This window comes from Eschrichtius robustus, chromosome 9 (assembly GCF_028021215.1).
Source record: "Eschrichtius robustus isolate mEscRob2 chromosome 9, mEscRob2.pri, whole genome shotgun sequence".
NCBI classification, from domain to species: Eukaryota; Metazoa; Chordata; class Mammalia; order Artiodactyla; family Eschrichtiidae; genus Eschrichtius; species Eschrichtius robustus.
This window is the reverse complement of record NC_090832.1, coordinates 35,713,019-35,731,044: the sequence shown is the minus strand read 5'-3', so window position 1 is coordinate 35,731,044 and position 18,026 is coordinate 35,713,019.

The following is an 18,026-nucleotide window of genomic DNA, read 5'->3' as shown; positions in this document are numbered from 1 at the left end:
ACCTGAGACAGTAAGGGATTTTTGGGGATGAGGTGACTCCACAGTATAATGGCCAAAGATCTCCACTGAGCAAGTAGCCAAGACCCCAGGAAGTACATGACATCAAGTGAATGTGGGAAGATGCATGTATGTTCAATTCTACCACAGATATATTAAATTATGTAAATATACTAATTACAGAAATAAAAATAAATAACTAAACAAAAAAGTTATTAATACATTTTTACCTTCAATATAAGGGAAACTAAGAAACTAAAGCATATTTGAAAGTGTTTTAATTCTACTAGTTAACCAGGAGTAAAATTTTAAATGGGATGCTTACTTTCCAAACTCCTAGACAAGTAAAAACCAAAATATAGTTCATCACTAATAAAAGGAGACTCCCAGGAAGCACAAAAATCAGAAAATATAAAACAGAATACTAAAAAGGAAAAATCATACATTTAAATTATGCTAAATGGTCAACTTCCTTATTAGAAGACAAGGATACATAATATTAAAGTAAACAAACAAACAACCAATATCCAAATATTTATTGGAAAAACCTTCCTCATCAGTTCTGATACCTCTCAGAGCACAAACTAAGGTATTAACTTCATTTAATGCAAAACATCTCCAACTGTCAATAGAAGAAGAGCCCCCAAATGAGTAGATGAATATAGATGAATAGTCTTAGAGTCTGTGCATGAAATCTAATGGCCAGAACTGAGTAATTTGGAAGTTTGAATATAAAAGCTTCATTTAATTATTTTAATGGAATTTATCTTATCTATAGTTATAGAAATATGATTCTACTTCCTTGTTTTCTAGTATGAAAAAAATTATTTTATAAATCATGGAAACGACAGTGGCATTGAGATTTTTTTGGTGGGGTGAGGAGAGAAAAAGTGAAGGAAGAGTGTGAATCCTTATGCTTATGGAGAAGATTCTTTGAGAGCTTTACTCCTCTATGTGTTTTGCATTTTTTAAAATCTTGGCACAAAATTGAACAGAAGTATAAAGGCAACAAGAGAAATCTACCAGTAATAATTCAGATAAGACTTTTGAGAGAGTTCATTATGATTAAGATAAGTTCTTTATTTCTGTGCCTCTGCCCCAACATAGCTTTTTCCCCTACAGACGTTTTATATATTTTTCTGCATTATTGTAAATAAAACTTAATCTTTTTTTTCCTCTCTAGTTCAAAGGTCTTTAGTGGGTTTTCCAAAGTCATATCTAAATGTCTGAGATAATTATTGCACTACAGAAATTTACATATGCCATCAAAGTCTTTACCATTTATCCTCAGGAAATATTACAGTTAAAAGAAAAGATATTTTTTTCTGTTCCATTATTTCTATCCTTGATATAAACTGCACCCCAAAACATACAAAATATGAAGAATTAAAACCATACATCCAGCATAAAGGCAACAGAGACTCATGACTATAAGTAGTGTATAGGTTACTATGAAGACTACTCTTCTGGCACTAATTTTTTCCCAAGGAATGGTCTTGGCACTGGCTTTATATGTCTTTATAGATAAACACATTCGCTATGATGTGTTCAGTTCTAGATTCTGAACATTTTTATGGTATTAGTGTCTTTATTCCAAGATATTCAAGCACTAGCTTTATCAGCCATTCATTTTAAGAGCTTCAAAAAAGATTTGAGTTCAGTACACATAAGCACATCAATCTGTCAGTTAATCCATACTTTTCAGACATTAAAAGAAAAAGAAATGAAGAAGGAAGGAAGATGATGACACAATCTAAAATCCTGAAATACTGAAAGTAGGTCAATTCTATAACAACATCATAAAATTTATGTTCACTTTATCAATATTGGCCATAAATATGTTATACTTTACCACTTATATTATTATCAATAGCATAATGTGCCAGCCTGAAATCCAAGTCAGCTCTGAAGCCAAGAGAAAAGAATGATACCAACCACATCATGAGGGCAGAGAGCCAGCTGCTCCTTAGTAGAGTCACAATGGCTTTAATATTCAAAATATTCCTCTATCATTTAAAGGTACACCTCAAACTGTGAAAGGAATCATCAAAGAAGATACAGAAACTGAGACTCTAAAATCATAGATGATACTAATTATCTCTATTATGAAATTCTGTTCAGAGTTTTGAGGTAAGGGATAAAAATATTTTTTGTTTTCTACCATATCAATAGTTTGATTTCATAAATGAAAACATCTTCATTCTACAATGAAGACCTAGAAATTGCACAGGGAGATCAGCTCGGTGCTTAGAGGGGTGGGATAGGGAGGGTGGGAGGGAGATGCAAAGAAGGAGGAGATATGGGGATATATGTATGCATATAGCTGATTCACTTTGTTACACAGCAGCAACTAACACAACATCGTAAAGCAACTATACTCCAATAAAGATGTTAAAAAAAAAAAAAGACTTAGAAATTAACCTGGAAGATAAGTTATCACAAAGCCTCTGCAGTCTATGTGAGACATTGCACACTCCACACTGCTCAGCCTTATAGAACTCCAAAAAAAAAGCAGCTGAACAAAACATAAATCCAAAGGACAAAACTGAAATACAGAGTGCCATGAACTCCTACCAGAGCTCATCCTTGCAAATGGCATTTATCCCTCTTTAATACTGTGTTTCAATCTGGCCTTTAACATCAATCTTTTTGACACTACTGACTCTAGTATACTATAGTACCATTAATATAACAATTTTCAGATATATTTTTAAATGGATAAAGTTTTCTTACCCTAGTCATCACATCAGTCCAGAGGAGGCAAAAAGAATTGGGGGGGAGGGGGGAATGGAGGGATTGGAATTAAGCAACTTGGATAAGAACTCTGCCTTCCGCCCCGAGCTGAGCTGAGAGGTGAGGAGGCCACCCCTACGTGAAAGAGATTCAGCATCAGGGTAGAAGGAAGAACACTCTGCCCACGCCCATTGGTAAAGCCATATATGTTCATGGCATGATAATATGAAGGACATTATGATGCACAAGGCCCTCATGTCCAGAAATCTCAACCCCACCACTTAACATTTTATCATCAGGGATTTATGCCTTTGCAATTACCTAGGGAAGGGATCCCACAGCGTAAGCTGACACCCAAGAGGAAAGAAATGGCAGCCACTTGAAGAAAGAAATACATAAAAGCTAAAATACAGGATGAAAGGTTTGTGATGAAAAAGGCCACTGAGAGAGCAGGTAATTGTAAGTTACAAAAAAAAAAAAAAAGACAAATTCCACATGTGTCACTCTTTTCCCTGGATAAAAAATTCCATTTCCTGGTAGAGGAAAAGGATCAGTAAGAATCAAAGCAAATAAAATACGTATTGAACACCTAGCATATAAATGTCTTGTTGTAGCTGTGGGCTGTAAGGAAGGAACAAAATGTAGAAATCAAAGTAGGAAGATAAGAAGGAGGCATAATAACAGAAATCAAAGTTACAATAATTAAGGAACTGTGAAGCAAAATTCTAGTACACATTTTGTACTAAATGTGAGAATTTCTAATTCCACGTTCAGCTCTATTTAGAGATGTGATCCTGTTGTGATATGGAAATAAATTGGTACCTGATGAGAAAAATGCTGGCTACTCCTCATCTCCAAGGGCTACATCTACAGGAAATTAACTACATGGAAACGTTATGCAGAGCTTAAAAAACATTCACTCAAAATCTGCTTTGAGTAGATACCAATTTATAGTTGCCAGAGAATAAAATCAAAGCTGTGTGATTTCTTAGAAATAAATATGTAAAGTACAAAGGACAAAGAAATACAAAATAATTTCTCCTCCCTCAATCCCTAAAGAGAAAATTTCCTAAAACTATTTCCTCACAGATACAAGAGCTGTCTCAGCATTCGAGCATGAAGCCTGAAGAATTGCAATTAGTGATACTAAAACATGTCTTTTTAAATAAGTTTTTAAAACTAGGTGTTTTTTATTCAATAGCATTCTTTTATTCATGTTTAAATAAATGTTTGTTGAGCATGTCCCATGAGCAAGCCATGTTGCTTAAAATGAAGAATATAACCAGATCACTTGATCCCTACACTTAGGGAGCTTTAATGTGTGTTGAGGTAAGACATGTCCAAAAAACAACTATAAGGCAAGGTAGAAGATGATAATGCCGAAAGAAAAATGAAAGCAAAATGCCAGGAAAGTTCAGAGGAAGCAGAAATCATTCCCATAATGTTGGAAGGTACAAGACGTTTTTCATGGACCACACACCAGCTGAGTAGGGCCTTGAAGAACATGTAGGATTTCTATAGTTGTAGAGAGCACTGGAGGAATTCCAAATGAAAGAAATAGTGCAATAAAAGGAGCAAATGTGAAAAAGCCCAAGAAGTGTTTAAGGGAAGAACATGTAGTCCAGTTGTGTATGTTTAATGATGGTACAAGTATTTTAAGAACAAAACACTAGACTTCCACAATTCTTCTAGAAGTTCCTGGCTCATACTCAGATTTTCAAGGCATGCTTTTATACAAACAATAAACTATATTCTATTGAAATAATATCATAAAATTTAGATCTGGGCCTTTCTAACTCAACCCTCTATTTCAGCAGAATTGAAAAACTGACTTTCAAAGAAGATAAGTGGCATTTCCAAGTTCATACAGCTAATTAATGGCAGCGTTGAGACTCATAGTGGAGCTTATATTCTGGTCTGGAAGGAAAGATTTTCCCTGGTCCATAAATACTCTCTCACTCCACACCTTACCTCCCCATTCATGCCAAAATATGCACTGGTTCACAGGCTGACCCATGCAATCTGTAAGGAAGGGACAGGGTATTTTCTCTGTAAGATGCTAATTGGCTCACACAAGGAGTCATTCCCTACCTTGGCCTCATTAGCTCCAGGTTCTCACCAACTCCTGGACGGGACCCTTATTAACAAAGAGGGTCAAACAACGATGTCAGCAAGAAAAGGAATTTCTAAAAAGAACCAATAGCAGTTGAAATGCATGAAACATGACTTTCTTAGATTTGACTCCCTCTAGAGTATGTTGGAGGGAAAGACTTGATCCAGGGAATTCTTTTTCAATACACATTTTAAAACATGGAAAGTTCTTGATACAATACTCCCCCTCCTCCACAAAATCTACAAGTTTTCTTTAAAAAGAAAAGCCAAAACAATTCAGTCATTCTTAATGGAGAGAGCTAAAATGTTACTGGCTGAGTAAACTCCTGATTTATATCTCTAACTCATCACCTGCTGACACCAGGACCAGAGACCTCTAAAGTCAAGTCATTAAATACTGGCTCTGTGATTTAAAGCATTAAAATTCCAAATTCACAGTAATAGCTTTAGTGTGAGGCAGGTAGTGGTTTTTTCTAATGGGCTAGCATTTAATAAATGCTATCAAGTAAATCTATCATGAAGCCTTTATTTCTACAACTTAAAGTTCACTAACCAAATTCAAATGATATTCAGCTTTTTCGCATGTATAACGAACATACATTCATTTGTAAAATGTGTAAATGCTATGTGTTGTTTTATGGCAAGATATATATGTATGAGTTCCATACTGCAAAAAGGAAAATCCGGGACTTGCTTAATTCTCCTAAAATCTTAACATCTGAATACATTTAAGAGATTCTTTCACCCGTTTTGCATTCTCAATCTCAGGTAGGCTTATTCAACATAGAAGTTTTCTCAAGGTCATTGAACCATTAAGTATCATACATCAATAACAATGGAGGTATTTATGAAATCCCTCAAGGGAATGATACTTATGCTAGGATAATCAAATTACATCTAATAATTTTTGTTCTTTCTAGCAGGAAACCTACATAAAGTACATATATATATATATATATGTATACAGATATAGATGGAGTTATGGATATAGATAGATATTTTAGTGACCTGTTTAATGAGCTTCTGCTATTCTAGGTTGGTAGACCCTATTAAAGTGTTATTTTCGTATCTACCACCCCAAAATTTAAATAGCATATTTTTGGGAGAGGCATGCTATGCAGCTTGTGGGATCTTAGTTCCCGGACCAGGGATCGAACCTGGGCCCCAGCAGTGAAAGCGCCGAGTCTCAACCACTGGACTGCCAGGGAATTCCCTAAAAAGAGTATTTCAAGAAACTTGAAAATAACATGAGAGAAGAAACCGTAAAATCTTAATTTGAAATACCTTTACAGTATTTACGTAGGAATACGTAATTTACGTAGGAAATTTACTACGAATTTATATCCGAATTTACGTAGGAATTCTACTCTGCAGGAAAACATGTTCCACTTTAGGCAGCTCTCATGGTCCAAAATGACCCTTATGTCCTTCTCTCTCAAAAATGCTCCTCTTGGTGAAGAAATTTCTCATTAGACCTTGGGTCCCCAGCTATTAGTTGATTAGTAAAGTACTTTGGCTTGTCTACTAATATTAATAATTAACTTGATTGATTAATATACATTAAAGGTGCAGAGGAAAGTCATGCTGGTGGGAACCTGTAACAAACTGGTTATTTATTTGGACACTCTGGTACATTGAGAGTTCATTTTGACTTCATTGAATACTGCAAAGCAGATAATTTCTCACTTTCTGCAGGAGTGAGAGAAAAGAACTCCTTTTTCACAAGTTGCAAAATGTAGTGACTAATCTTTATTATATTGTATTACACAGTTGTGTGATGACTCCTGACGTCCATAGACCATTTTCCATTCCACAGACTGGACTCACTTGACTTTCTGTTTATTTAAGTGACACTTTTGTTTGAAATTCTGGGTGCTTCTTATCCCTTTGAGTCACACACTGTGTCTGGGAGCCTCTGCTCTGGCACTTTTAGCACCTCATTAATTACTAACTGTAGCAAAGTCCTGCTGTTTTGCAACTCCTCTGCCTTTGTTGGGAAAATCACAACCCCTTGTTAGAATGAGAAGGCAGGACAATAGTTATCTGCCAAATGTCCAGTTTGGAAGCATATTACAAAGGCTAATTATCTTAAGGTCTTGTAATTTCCCTAGATATTCAAACTTGGTAAGATAACTCATTGCGACTCTGAAGTACCTTTAAGTTTAGCACCAGGGGAAATCCAGGGAGCTTTTGTATTCAGCTAACTAATCTTAAAAGAAGTTAAATGATTGTTAAAGCTATAAGTGAGAAAAAGTGATGAAATAGAATATAGTGTCCTAGTTCACATAGGCATCTTTTAGAGGGAGAGGCCCAAAGCTCAATACCCACAGGCATAATGGCGCTCCCAACTTCTTTAGCACTTATTGTCTGAATCTCCAATTTGGCTTTCAGTATGTGCTCTGCTTCAATGTTGTTTATTTTTTTGTGCATACAAGTTCTGACCATCCCCCCACCTCCTTCAGAGGCAGGGGCTGTATCCTTTAATATTCTTTTTTTTTTTTAATCTGTAGCACATAGCAGAGTACTCCACACATTTCTCTGTGTAGGTATTTAAAATACATGGTATTTTCCTACTACAAAACTATAACAAATAAAAATCTAAATAATTATATAAATCAATGCAAGGTCTTAGAAAGAACAAGGTCTTAGATGACAGCTAACAATTTTATGAAGGATTAATCTGTCAGACCAATTTGGTATTCTATGCCAAGAGGGCAGATATATTGAACAGATGCAATGAGCATAATTCACACCAGTATTAGAAATGTGTGGTTGCCCTTTGTGTCACATATACCAATAAAAAGACTACATATTCTTGAAATCAGTATTCCTCAATTTGGGGGTTAAATAAAAGAAATCCAAAGGATAGCTTTCCACAGTACTGAAGAACACCTACTCACACCCTTCGTGTTGAACCCTAAGACTCTCAGTCATGTTAACCATTCTGATTTGCTCTCTGTCTTCCCTTAAATACTCTGGTTATCTTCTCTGAAATGTTCCCTTTCAGCACCACCCCTTTCCCAAACAAAGAGATTTAGAGTTGCTGAAAATTATTCACTGATCTAGGTACAGCAGCGGCTCTTGATAAAGTTAAGGGGACACAGACTGCTTTGAGCTCTACCCACCTCCACCTCTGCTTAGACCCTATCAGATATTTTGGAACGTATATCTCATCCCACATTCTCTCCTTTCCATGTTTACCTCCCTGCTTTGTGGGTCTATTCCCTCTCGTCATCTGGTAAAAGGATATAGGGGCACTGACTAGAACCTCCTGGGAAATGTTGAAATCATACAGATGCCCAGCAACCAGAGATTCTGCTTTAATTGTGCTGAAATAGAGCTCGTTCATCAGTACTTTGAAAAGCTCCCTCAAATGATTATATTGTGAAGCAGCTTCTCAAACCTTAATGTACACGCAAATCACCCAGGAACATGGTTGAAATGATTCAGAAGATTGATTCAGCAGGTCTAGAGTGGGTCCTGAGATTCTGCATTTCTAGCAAGGTAATCTCTGGGGTGCTGCTCTGTGGACCACATGTGAGCAGCAAGGCTTATTAAACTGACATCTTTGGGAACGGAGCCAGAGCTAGAGCTAACACTTACTCACCCGCCTTCCCTTCCGCTCTCCTTCTCCTCCACATACATTGCTTATATATTTTAGATTCCAGTGGTGAGTAAGACTAATAGCATGGAGGGGAAGATTGAGAATAACCTGGCAACCTGCCTCGTTGGAAAAACGATTAGGTGAACGAATGTGACGACACGCCATAGCGCCTTGTGTGGACACTGGAACGTGAGCTCTCAGGAATTGCTGCTGAAAGGAAATCTGAATGTTCTGAAGGGGCAGATGCACAGACTGGGTCATTCAATTGGTCTCAAAGGAGAGAGAGAAAAATTCAAGCCTAAGTCTTTCTTTTGAACAGGAAGAACTTCAACACCTGAACTACCCTTTCCCTATATCTTCATTAGATTTGCTTCAGAATCTGGCTTAACACCCAAGTCTTTAAAGACTGATACCTTGACTGCACTGATCTAGTTCTGCTCATTTCTCTGTAGTCTAAAGAGTAACCTTTGTAACCTCTTTCTGTCCTCCTCATAACTAAATTATGAGCTCCTGGAGACCTGTGCTCATCATTTCTTTGGTATAATTTTCACAAAAGTTAATACATTTATGCTTTTTGTCCACGTAGCAGACATTCATCATTCTCACTAATTGTTAGTCTGGAAGCAGAATCCAAGTGATTTTCATACATTGAAGTAATCTGAAAATAAGTGACAATTTCAGCAGTACAAGTATAGGGTATTACATGGAATAAACACATTGCCTTATTTAATTGAGGAGGGTATAATTTTTTTTTCCTTAAGTACAACTGAAAAAACAAAACAAAACAGGGCCACTTGTATAGAAAATCCATATTGGAATTCTCTATTATAAAAACAAATATGGGCTTCAGTTAGGAAAGTAAATACAAAAATATTAGATCTTCCTTCTATTATATTCAGAATTCATCTGACCCTAGACTTTGCAAATGCAAGTAAATGAAAGTCTATGAGGAATTATTAAAAGAACCAGAATTAAAGTGTTTAACCCAAGGAAATGGGTAAATTCATAATATTTTAAACTGTATTAAGAGTTCTTCCTTGGAAAATGGTAATGAGGAACAAGGGCAATGCCCAAAGAAGGTAGTAAAGGAATGTTGAATAAATGTGAGTGAACAAAAGAATGAACTAGTGAATGAATGAGTTGTTCTCAGACTCCACTGATGTGAAACAAAAGGATACAGATTTCTAAAACAGCACGAGTGATGAAGCACAGAATGCTAAATGAAACTGCATTCAGAGTCTTGGTGTGGTCAAAAATATCCTAGTAATGAGAGTGACTGGGCTTTAGTCTCAGCTTTGCCAGTGTGACCTTGGGCAGGTCATCTCATCTTTCAGGTCTCAGTTTCCTCATCTACAAAACACAATAATATATATATATATACTAAGTGATCTCTAAGAGCCCTTCCAGTTCTAGAATTCCATGAATTTGGGGAGTCAAATTAAACTAAAATTTTCATTAAGAACCAGTTTTACCAGTTTCTAAGCAAAGATTCTAGTTTGCTTTTGAAATTTCAATTCAGTACAGAAAACTTATGTTGGCATAAGCTGCATTAGAGTGAAATAAAATTTGTTCTGTATTTTTTAAAGCTTGCAAAGAAGAGTGTAAGTTCCTCCTTGCAAGGTCTTTAAAAACAATGCAGGGCTTCCCTGGTGGCGCAGTGGTTGAGAATCTGCCTGCCAATGCAGGGGACACGGGTTCGAGCCCTGGTCTGGGAAGATCCCACATGCCGCGGAGCAACTAGGCCCGTGAGCCACAACTACTGAGCCTGCACGTCTGGAGCCTGTGCTCCGCAACGAGAGAGGCCCGCGCACCGCGATGAAGAGTGGCCCCCGCTTGCCGCAACTGGAGAAAGCCCTTGCACAGAAATGAAGACCCAACACAGCCAAAAATAAGTAAATTAATTAATTAATTAATTAAAAACAAAAAACAAAAAACAATGCAGACTTTTGCATCTCAAGGATGCCTTATGTGTTCTCCTGCCTCAAGTTCAAGCGGCAAACAGGTTTCCCTATTGTATTCCAGCTCCCATCTAATGGTCGTCACAGCAGAGAGCCCTGTACGTAAAGCATCCTGAAGCCCCTTAGGACTTGGTGTTCCAGGGTGCCACAGCCACAGCAATAAGGTGCACTTCAGTGGGAGGGAGTTGTAGCACCAGACTGAAATATTGGCCAAGTATGAAAAATTAGATTAACTACAAAACCCTTCAAGTTCTCTAAAACACATATATATTAATTCATCAATAGCAAACATATCTTACTCCAGGGGATTCAGCTGTGCCATCTTTCAGTCGATTTTGCCCATTATCAGTAAGAACCTATTGAATCTTACCCTGTAAATTATCCATTATTTTTATTATGATGGAAATTGTCTATCTTAATTCTCTTATTTATTCTCCTTCTGCACACTTATCTTGACTGACATATGCTCGGACCTATATTGACTGAAGGAATCAGAATCTGACTTAAGGGAAATCTCAGTAGCCCAATAACTACAAAGCTGTATTTCTCACTCATGCTGTATGTCCAACAGAGTCAGCAGCGCGTAGGGAATGAGAGGGCTGTTCACCATAGTCCCCCAGGGACCTAGTCTGAAGAAGGATTCATTTTGTCCTGTGCTTCCATGAACATCACAGCACTAGAAAGAAAATGTGGTAAACCTGACTCTGGTTCTTAAAGCTTTTATCTTGAAGTGACTTAGTGTCACTTCTACTCTCATTTCTTTCCACGTATACATTCTATGCCTAACTTTAAAGGGAGGGAGGGGGAGGGATATGAAATCTCTGTACATGTCTAGAAAGCATAGCGAAGGGAGATAAGATTATTTGCTGAACGTTCACGTGGCTACCACATGAAGCCATGTCAGGGCTGGCATTATAATTATTATAGGGAAACTCCTGTGGTCACTTTCAACCCATACTTGACTGCTGTACAAGATGTCTCCGGCCCCCAAGAAGGTCTGTCCTTGACCTATTATGTTAGGTCCCACCAGTATAGGGAGGAATTTTAGTTCATCCTCTGATCTTTGATTATAAGTTCCTTATGAACTTTTAACACAAGGCCCTAAATATCCGTAACAATTGTATCCCTCCTATATGAAAAGAGACATGAATGATTGCCTGTCAAGAGGAGACTAGACTATGACTTCTTTGTCTTACTCTCCTACTGTATTTCTTCCTGTTCCAGAAGAATTCTCCACGTCCTCTTCCTTCTGACAGGGAAATCTTTAGTGACTACACTGTGACTTTCAGTGGAACTCTATATTTGGATCTCCAACTTTGCTTGTATACATAAAGGGAAGTTTTAAAGTATAGAAATATCTTGACTCTCAAAAAATCTATGGCAAGGTAAATATTACTGGGAATTCAAGAAAGGCAACATTGAGTCTCAAAGCAGCACAGTGAAATTGTGGTCTAGGTGATATCTGCCCTAACCCACAAATAATAAATGGTCTTGATTCAATAGATACAGTAGCCGCAGGGCAACATAATTTTCAAGAGAATGAAAAATTCATGTGCTTAACATTTTCAAAATTGGTATCTTCAAATTAAGCAATGTAGAATATTAAACTTTAGGGCTATAAATTAAAATGTTTTTCATTAGCTGGTACAGTCTTTATTTAAAATGTAGCATGGGTCCTAGTATACAATCAGAAATATCTATGTTGTCATTGAGGGTTCCCCCAGTTAAGCATTTATAAGTTATTCATATCAGAGAAAATCCTTTCATATAATTCTCACTAAAAAGTATCAACAATAGCAGCAATTTTGATAACAATTAATTTTTAAAAGAAAATGGATAAAACGTAAAAATGGCATAGTATGTTTTGCTTCACCTTTTTGTGTTCAAGAGTATATACTCATCTATTTTCAATCTTCAGAGCACTTTCTGTACAATTTTTCTTCTTTCCTAAGTCATAGGACATGCCTACTCTCAGGTGAAGCTGTATCAGGGAATTTTAAATTACTTTCAGAACAATCCATTGTTTAATCTTTGCCATAATCTCCTCCTATGGTAAGGGAATTGCAATAAAGTGTCTAACTTACATTTTTGTTAATGCTTCATTGGGTCACCCCTAGAAAACTAAGTTCATCCTTGAAACAGTCACACCGCCCCTTCTGCTGCTTTTTCTTTCAGCTTCTGTTTCTGCCCTTACTTTTCAACCTCCCATAGTCACTGAGCGTCCTTATTCAACACAAGTCTCCACATACTCACGTTTCATAATGCCCTGCACATGTTGGACCTTCTGCCCTTGCCACATGTCAGAGATCTGTTAAGCAAAAACAATCTAATTAAAATAATTCACTCATTCTTAACTTTCTCGGGAATATTTGCATTTAAATAAATTTTTAATTATGATGATTTCAAGTAGTATACATGTGAACAATTTCAGCAATGGGACTAGACAGATGAAAAATATGTACAGTCATATGCCCACATAGAGAAAAAGTAGCCTTACATCTTCCCTACATCTGGGGCATACCACCCAGGCCAACATGAAATCAAAATCAAAATATGTTTCTAGAAAGAAAGGTTTATGTGAGGGTAGAGAAGAAAGAAAGAATGGCAGAGCTAAGCTAATCCTTTACAGCGGTCCCCAAGCTTTTTGGCACCAGGGACCAGTTTGGTGGAAGACAAGTTTTCCACGGTCGCAGCGGGGGAGCATGGTTCAGCCAGCAGTGAGAGCGATGCGGAGCGGCAGGTGAAGCTTTGCTTGCTCGCCCCGACTCACCTCCTGCTACTCACCTCCTGCTGTGCGCCCGGTACCTAACAGGCCGCGGCTGGGGACCCCTGCCATCACTAACGTGTGAGCTAGGGTTAGGTTTCAGAGTAGGGCGCTTCTAAAGCGGGGAGGGCTAGATTGCCCGATGGACGAGACTCAGCAGGGGACGTTTGGGTAAGGTTGGGTGACCAAAACCCTGTCTGGGAGAACATGTTGCAAAGAAATACCAGAATGTGTAGCGGATGGTGGAGCGCTGGGGCTAGGGTGGGAGAATGAGAGCTGCCAGACACCTAGGAAGGCTGACCTTCAGTTTTTTGTTGCTTACTCTAAATATACTCAAACACTTAGAAGAAATTGGAGAAATGACATGTCATTTTTCTCCCATGAGAGGAATCTACCCACAGTGCAGCTACAGTAAACTGGTCAAATCATTAACCCACAAAGACCCCTGCATAGGTATCAGCCATTAACAACACTCCCACATAGTCAATATTGAGCCACATTGAATTGCCGGAGGAGGAGGAGGCCTGATACCACTCCAGGAGCATGGCTGCCTCCCTAGCAAGCAGGCAGCCAACCTTGACCACCGACCTTCAAAAAACAAGATAGAAGGAGAGCTTATCCTTCCACCTTGGAATTAGGGCCAGTCTAAGCAAGGGAAGGAATCCCTCCTTATCCGCATTTTAAGACTCACCATTAGTCCTTTAAATGCTGCCCGTCTTAGACACAGAGTTTATCTCCCCCCCCCCTTTCCCCAAAGCATTGTTCCTTTTTCCTCTTCCCACAACATACCACCAGCCTTATCACATAGCATTTATCTCGTGGAAGCTTTAATGGTTTATGTGGCTGTCTCCCTCACTGAGGGTGTTCTACTGGAGGGCAAGGCCCTAGTCCTCATAGTTTTGTATCCCTGGAGCCTAGCGTGGTGCTTGCCACATGTCCAGTGAATGCTGAAATAAGGGTAACCAGCTGACCAAAAGTAGCCACCCAAATGCATTGGTAACAACAAATGTAAACCATAAATGATAGGTAAATATATAGCTAGAGAGAGGTTGTTTTTGTTTTGTTTTGTTTTTTAATAGAGTTGCTTTGATGAATGTTTCCTTAAAGCTTGTTGTTGAACATGCCCTTATGTGCCTCTACATGCCATTTTATTTCTGTCATAAACCATAACATTGTTTTTAACCAGAGCACCAATACAACCTATAAAGTCATCCCTTCCATATTCTTGTCTTAAAGACCGTGCATAAGTCTCTGCTTCTTTGTCCAGCCCAGAGTCACTCATAGCAGGCACCATCAATATACATTTGTGGAATGAAGGGATGACTGATTTACCTTAGCTGCCACCCTTCACTACCCTTTCCAATAAAGTACCCTCACTCACCTATGGATTGTAAAAGACTGGTTTTAGACTTAGCAGGAAAAAATAAATATAAAAAAATGACTTATTCAAAACAGCCTTAAAATCAACATGATCTTTTGCTACTGCTGTATCCTGATTACCTTGCTCCTTCCCTTCCTATGTATCACCTTGTTGCTGATGCCTGGCTACAATTTTGAACATGAACTTCGCTTTGCTCCTTGCCATTCTGATTCTAGTTTTCCCCTCTGGTTTAGCCCACAGCCATGCTCTGATGTCTGTTGTATGCCTGCTTCTTTACTTGCGAAGCCTTCCTGGCTTGTAACCCTGCAGCCTCCTCTATTTCCCTCCCCTTCACCCAACTCAGTTTTAATCAGAGTGCATTCCTCTGGAAAGGCCAGACGACATGGTAGAAAAAGCACTGGCTTTAAGTCAGATGACCTTGTTTCAAGACCCAGCTCTGACACTTATGTGTCACTTCAGGACCCCGCAAGAATTTTTGGAAGATACTTTTAAAAAGGACTATTTGTAATAGCACAAAGTGAAGGGAAACAATAGGAGATGTTAAGGCACCCAGGAACTAGCCATTTCCACTCCTAGGTAAAGAGGCAGGGAGAGTCAATGGTGTTATTGAAATCTGGTTAAAAACTAGGGCCACAGAAAAGGGGCTGCTTGACGGAGCTGTGGTCACCCTTAGGGATACAGCCATTTCCAGAATGATGCCGAAGAAGGGAGGGAGCAGAATCGCTCTTTCCTCCCATACTCTGATCTCCTGCTGGTGCCCTCACTGACTGAACTCAACCAGGAATCAGAGGAAGAAAGCTCTGGGGATTTGTCCATAGAAATCAACATCCTGGGGGTCAGGGAAGGCAGAGAAAATAGATGTTGGGGTAATATAACCAGAATAGTTTCTATATGAGTTTAGGCTAGCAACCTTATCTCTCTGGCTTACGTTGTCTCATCTAGGAAACAATGTGTTTTGAAGCTGTTTTGAGACAACACATGCAAGAGCAACTGCAAAAAAGTTGCTCATTAAAATTATCCCTCATGTAGCCTTGCCCACGACATCTTATCGGACTTGTATGTCGTCGACGACAGTAATCCTTCAGCCTAAGTCTGTGACCACAGCCACTCAAGCTTCACTGTTGACTTTCTGAAGCATTTCCTGGGACAAAGGAGACATGGATATCAGTCCTCATCCAAAGATATGAGTAGGAAAAAGAAAGGACTAACACAGAATAAAAAGGAAAGGCCGCACTCAGTAAAATCCATGTTCCTTCCTCACTTACAATCCCTAAAAACAAAAGGAGATTGAGTAGTATCTCCATGAGGTGCAAAAGTCCTTTTCCCTAATCTCTATGGGCGTCTGCCCAGAATCCGAGGTTTAAAATGTGTTCCTCCTTGTCCCAAAGTCTAGAGACATCTAGACAGATTAAACTAGTCCTGGACCTAATTTGCCAGGCCAGCGTCATCTAGGATTCTTGTAAGGGTTTAGGCATTTCCAGAAAATCAACGCGTTTACAGGCAGATTTCTAAATCTGGACCTATTCAGTTAAACATAATTCCGTAAGTGAAAGATGTGATGTCACATAACTAGAAATAGCGTTGACATTTGCAGTTACAAGTCTGTCTTTCTTTTTTGGATATATTGCCATTATTTTCAGAGCTGAAAGGGACTTTGGAGATGATTTACTTGAATTCCCTCATTTTTCAGATAAAGAAAGCTGAAACACAACAATAAATTCAGAAAAAGGACTCACCTTGATCCCCAGAATTCTTGCCCTTCTTACCACAACACACAGCCTCTTTCTGTTAAAACTCTGTAGTCAAACAAAATTTTCTGAGGTAGTAAATAATCTATCTTAAGTACTACCAGATACTCACTTTTTAAATGAGCTCAGCAAAGAACTGATTCGTGAAAGTTTTTAAAAATAGGCACACCAGCCAGTGCTCACCACAATTTTATAAGTGTCCCATAACTTCATCTGGGAGGAAGAACATTCTTTCTTGTTGACAGAAAGTAATTCATCATGGGTCTTGATTTTCTCATGTTCTTAATGCTATATAACCATTTAGTCATTTTAAAAATTGCTATAATAATTCTGTCTCCTTTATTTCTCTCTCTAAAAATAGTAGTTTCCTTCATCTACTCATTTCAATGGCTTTTAAATACTGCTGTCTGCTCTCTATTTCAGGGACGACTTCTAGCTGCATCAGTTACACAGACACCACCCGGAGGACCCTGCTTGACTTACTCACTCAGATGCCTCCGGATCTAAGTAACTGGAGAGTTGAGCATTTTCAGGATCTGCATGTTAGCTCTGTGGTATAATGACTGATGTCAGCCCAAACTTTGCCAAACATCTCTCATCACTACCAGTTATGTACCATTCCAAACTATTGGGCTTGCTCTCTCTTTCTGGAGCACAGCCCCCTCTCACATATTTGCAGTATGGATTCAACAATATGACAATCATTTTCTTTCCTTAAAGTGCCACTGCTGCAAGTGACAAAAATAACTTGTTACTGTTGTCACTGCCTGGTGGGGGAGGTAGAAAAAGGAGAGATGAGAAGTTGCCATAACTAGTCTGGATGTGTTTAACCCTCTATCTTTGTCCAAAACTATTCTATTCTCCTGGCCCGACTCAAACTCCTGGTTATCTAAACTCCCTGGGACTTTGATGTTTTCTGGAGAAAAATAGCAAGCAAATGTTGACTTCTATGCTGAGCCTATGGTTTTTAACTTGCTTTAGGCTTGGGCCCTGGAATTCATTGGCAGCCACAGGCTTCTGTGAGCGCTGTTTTCTTGATTTAAAAAAAAAAAAAAAAAAGTGCTATGTTGCACAAAATAGGCCATGGCAAGCTTTCCATAAGCTGTAAGGACAGTCGAGGGACGCAAGGCTCAGCCAGGCAAGTAAATACACATTTAATAGAACGGTAACATGGATCAGGAAAAAGTTATTCTAAAGCATAGTGTCAAGAGAGAAAGAATACACTCGCCGTTTATTTAATGTTTTCCTTATGTTTCCTCAGAGCAGCACTTATTCCTTGACAAGCTTTTCCTGCCCACTGCATCTAGTTCTTTTCTGGGATGGCTCAAGAACTGCAGCTTCTCACTGTGTGTGTTTATTTATTTACACGCCCATTCCTGTCCTCATCCAAACTAACATATGTCTGCACAACACACAGTGAAAAAAGTAAATTCTTTCTTCGTGTTTATTTCCCTGAACTTGTTCACCAAATTGCTTTTTTACATCCCCTTTTGCAATCTCATCCCATCCGGCTCAAGTATCCCGGATTAGAAAGGCCGTCTCTGGAGTCCTTTTCAAAGGGAGCCTCCCACAGCCTTTAAATCCCCCACGTTTTATGGTGCAGATATTCAGGATCTGAGGTATTAAGAAGGAAAGCAAAGCTGACTGAGACGGGCATAGAAAAGTAGAGTAGCTTCTTTTTTGGATAATCATTATTGGAATTGTCCTGTTGTCTGCAACTTCTCTGGTT